Source organism: Athene cunicularia, assembly GCF_003259725.1.
Source record: "Athene cunicularia isolate RWA chromosome 6 unlocalized genomic scaffold, athCun1 chr6_part2, whole genome shotgun sequence".
Lineage (NCBI taxonomy): Eukaryota > Metazoa > Chordata > Aves > Strigiformes > Strigidae > Athene > Athene cunicularia.
Genome location: NW_020799106.1, coordinates 11,419,393 through 11,424,222, shown reverse-complemented (window position 1 = coordinate 11,424,222; position 4,830 = coordinate 11,419,393). Strand labels below are relative to the sequence as shown.

The window sequence follows — 4,830 nt, the reverse complement described above, 5'->3', positions numbered from 1 at the left end:
ATATATATATATATATATATATAAAATTAATATTTCTCTTCCAGGAGTTCAAATCCACATATTTTTCCAGTTATTCCTGACATTCTCCTCAAGTTTAGTAGCATGTAAACAGACAGTTCCTTAAGGAATATGACACATTCTGTTGCATCCCAGTTTTCCAGTTAAGACCACAGCTTCAAAATGAGTGATATGCACACACAGATATCACTATAGGATTTTTAAAAGAGGCTCTTACAAGATCATGCAAGAAAAAAAAAAAAAATAGCTACCATATAAGCTATCAAGAGATACTGTTCGACTTTGTCCAAAGTGTTTAAGAGTTCAGACAAACTTTTTTTTACTGATACTCTGGATACAATAACACTAACTCAACAGGGAGGAGAAAACTAGATGGGCAGTTGGCTTGACTTCTAGCTCTGCCTTCATATAAATCTTAAATATTACACTTACAGGAAACTATTTGCAAATCCTGTTTCCTGGATGCAAAATATTCCTCCTTTTCCATATAATTTTAGTTATGAAGATTCAGTTGACCTGAGGTGATGACAGTCTGATATTCCACATTTTTCAGTGATGCAGTATTCAGTAACTGATTTTCAGGTTAAATAATAGTTTTCTCTACTGCTCTAGTTATATTCAGCTAAGTCAGTCAGTCATGCTAAAGCACAATACAAAGATCTCCTAACCAAACAAAATTTAAAAATACTGAAATCCAATTAAAAAAAAAAAAAAAAAAAAAAAAAAAAAAAAAAAAAGAGGGGGGAAAATAGAAGAAAAAGGATGGTTTAAAGAAAAATAAAGTCCTAATTTAAAATTAAAAAGCCTTGCTTGAACGAAGTGTTGAACCGATAAAGGTGCCATTTGCACACTAGGAAGTACCACAGGATCCCGTTCTAGTCAAAGAGTAGCTGAGAGACCCAAAATATGGGTAAGGCAACAGTGCAATCAGAGCTCACATCAGACTGACACGTCAACAAGTCTCCAAACGGCCACAACTGACACTGTTCAGGTTTTCAAAGCAATCCTGAAAAAACACACAGGTATTATAAGAGACCTTTAAAAGCTACAGAATTAATTCACTGCAGGTGATCAGGATTTATGCTATAACTTCTCACACCCACTAAACTCAATACATGACAACCTGGGTGGTCTACAGCACCTTTCCCCAGCACTTCCCTGGCACTGACACACACTTTGGGTTGGCACCACTCCCTACGCCCCTCGATGTTCCTCTCATCCAACCCTTTACGTATTGCCAAAGGCAACACATGATATAGCCTGATGTGTCTTATAGTTAGAAGCATATTTAACCAATGACTGATTAACTTTTAATCATCCTTATAAGAACATTTTACATACTGGAAAACTATCATGCCCCTCCTCAACTTCCTTTTTCCCTCAGAAGAAACAAAGAGCAAAATTATTTCAATCATTTATAATTTTTGTGCTCTTCTCTGAACTCTATTCAATCGATGTTTTTCTTTAATTGTTTTACCCTGTAATTTCAACTGAATCTTTCTCATGAAGAATAGGAAGATATTATTATATCTCCTCATTAAAAGTCATATGACTACATTCCCGAAGTTGGAATTCACCTTTAAAAGGATCATATCACTGACTTTTATTCAGTTGTTGGTCCGCTATAGCTACCAGGAATCTATCCTATAGCAACAGTGCTTAAGGAAATATTTCTTAATTTTCAGTTTGTCCAATTCTTACTTGCTACAGTTCTTTGCTCTTGTCTCAGCAGAACACCATCTCACCAACTTCAGAACCTTCCTCTAATTTATCAAGATCAGAGTTACTACTTTTAATGTGCTTGAAACTATTGCTAACCATAATTTTAACATTTATGCTCCATATTCCATCACTGAAGCCACTGAAGAAAATAATGAACCAAGCCAGACTCAGCAGAGACCATGACATACCTCTAACATAACTACAATTTGGATTAACTATAATTTGGATTAACTACAAATACTGATAACTATATTCTGAAGGCATCATTCAAATAGTTGCACACTTAAAGATTATCATCAGCTTTTCAATGTGGCTTCAGGCAATTTCACTAAATTTCAGGGGTCACCATCTTGAACTTATTAAATGCAGCTTCTAGAAATCCAGCTTACTATTATAGTACTGCAATGCCAGAAGAGTCCTAGGCACTATCAAACAATCAAACTTTTTTTTTTTTTTTAAAGTTGGCAGCTACAGAAAGAGTTTCCACCATTAAGAAAAAGAACTGGCTTAAGAAAAATTGGCATTGAACAAAATACTCAAGCTAATGACAGCTACACTACCAAACAATTATGGGATGGTCTTTGGCTTGGCTTGGAGCTTTAACATCCTGAAGAACTTTCCCCTACATTTACAACCAATATTTAACCATATATCCTGACATAAATTCAATTCTCACCATTGCAGCGGGCGGAGGAAGCAAGCAGCCGATTCAATGTGAATGATAGAGCAAGCTTCAACTTTATTGAAAGAAATCACACCTTATATAAGCACTCTACAATACACTACTTGTAACTCTATTGGATACATTAAAAAAACTACATTTTAATATCTCAGATAATTGGGTACATCTAAAAGGTCACATTATAATATCCCAGCCCCTTGTGGCATTTCTGGTATGCATAAACATCTTTCTTGCTGTGAACCTGCTTCTCTCCCAGGGTTGTTTTCCTTCACCCCCAAGGTCATAATGTGCCCCAACTTATCTCACAACAGTCCTTGTTATCATCAATGTAGGCTGGGTTTTTTCCTCTCTTTACATCAGGTGTCTGTGACCGACTTCTGCAGGGAGCTATGGCCAACCAGCTCCTGCAGGGAGCTATGGCCTTGCTCTCTGCAAGCCGTTCTCCAACAATTCCCCGTTTTTCTTTTTTGTGCAGGCTGCACAAGCATAAATTTATTAATATTTCTCATTATACAACTATATGCTATTTTAATACTTACTAGAATCAATACTACTATTCTTAATCACCGCAATAAACTCTTAAAGGTACCCTATTAAGTACAAAGCATCACATATTAACTATATTCAAGGGATATGACTAAATACTACAAAATAAACAGTAAGGAAGGTACGGAATAGCACACTTTATTAATAGAAGTACTAACATTCAGATCCGCAATTGCTAGGGAACCCTGGATACAGCGAGAGTGTAGAGTGCCCTTCCTCACAAACTGGAAACCCTACGCCATGCGTCCATCCATAGGTGAGGCATCCAAAGTCGCTGCAACCAGGTTCAGCCTCTTAAAGCAACAGGCCAAAATAACTGGCAACTTTCTTTGAGCAGAAACATCTGATTTCATCCTCCTGTTGGGTTCCACCTGGAGCCTGGCCAGTACTCCAGGGGGAAAAACCAAGGGAGTTTCTAAATAAGGTTAAACACTTGAGGTCTTAATTCTTAATATTGCTAAACAAAAAAGTTGAATACACACATTATTACAGCATCTTATTCTTACTAATAACTATATTTTATCTAAAGTACATCTTGCACAAGTGACTAGTAAGTTTATATATGTCATTAAGGAGATACAATTACTGTTAGCATTTTCTCTTAAAAGAATTGGCAACTGTAGTGTGATTTATTCTGTTGCAGTAGCAAACATCACTCTGACATTCTGCTTAAATGATCAGTTGAAGAGATCACAAACTGTCAGCACAGGGGCACCCACAGCACCCACAGCTGAATCCTGAGTGCTGGCTGCCTCTCACCCTCAGGTGTGGTTGCACACACCCTGCTGGTGACCATTGGAGATGAGACCTGTGGAGACACAAGCATAATCTCTTCCCCAGGTTATTAAAGAAAATGGTCCTTCCCGGTTACCCCTTTCTAGGTTTTTTTGTTAACACTTGAGCTTTGCTTTGGACTTCTTGTTGATCTGGTATCTGTGATGAAAAATGACGCAATCCTGCTGGCACCTGTGAGACAGGGGAAATGTTTAAAATGTTCATGACATATAATGCCTTATTTAGCCTTTTGTGAGGTGTAGGTTGGTATCTTGCATCTTGCCCCTTTGTTGTTGTTGTTGTTGTAATAGACGCTTTAGCTTGCTAGGTGTGTGCTTCACAGTGGCCTGACCAGCCGGTGAATGGGGAATGCAGGTCAGATGCTTGACTCCCTGCTGTATGACAGGATGCAAACAGTGCTCCAGGAAAGGTATTAACAGACACATGTACATATTTTAACATCTGAAATGCAGCTGAGTGACAACAGATTGCTATAATTCTGAGGAGGTGAGTCCCCAAGGGTCGACACTACTTCCCTGTTGAAGAGATGGAGTCTTTCTGGTATTCAGGGCGAGTTGCAGTGATGTCTTTAGCCTGATGCCTTGATAAAGAAAACTGTTTTTGTATTGCTCTGGCATTCTGGTGGAAAAAATGCATGTGTTTTACAGCAGAGCGAATGGTTGACCTAGAGCCAAGATCTCTCCCCCTTTTTTTTTTTTTGCAAAGGCACTTTCAAGGTCTAGCGTGTTCTATCTATGATAGCTTGTCCTGTGGGAGAATGCAGTATACTTCCGATGCTTGTTAGCTATACGGTGAAGATCTTGTTTTGCCTTCTATGCAAGTACTTAGGGTGATGTCAGTGAAGGATCTTTTCATAAAATATCAAAAAAGCTATGCAGATCATCATGAGTTAGGCCCATGATGGCTGTATCTAATTTATGGTTCCTAACAGTGTCTGTAAATCTGTTAAAGTCTTAATAGCAGCTTTAAGTTGTTGCAGGACAATACACACAGGTGATTCGGTTTACAAGGTTAGTGTCAGGGTGGGTTTCAGGGTGGGTTGTGCTACAGCTGTCTCTTATACACAT

At 38.1% G+C, this 4,830-nt stretch overlaps 1 long non-coding RNA gene across 1 annotated transcript in view; it reads right to left on the bottom strand.

The window, feature by feature from the left end:
* Positions 1-3,302, bottom strand: part of LOC113481928 — a 15,809-nt gene extending 12,507 nt beyond the window's left edge. The window contains exon 1 of the long non-coding RNA XR_003398746.1: positions 3,293-3,302. This is a non-coding gene — a long non-coding RNA (uncharacterized LOC113481928). The remainder of the gene's footprint in view (positions 1-3,292) is intronic.
* Positions 3,303-4,830: the final 1,528 nt, after the last annotated feature.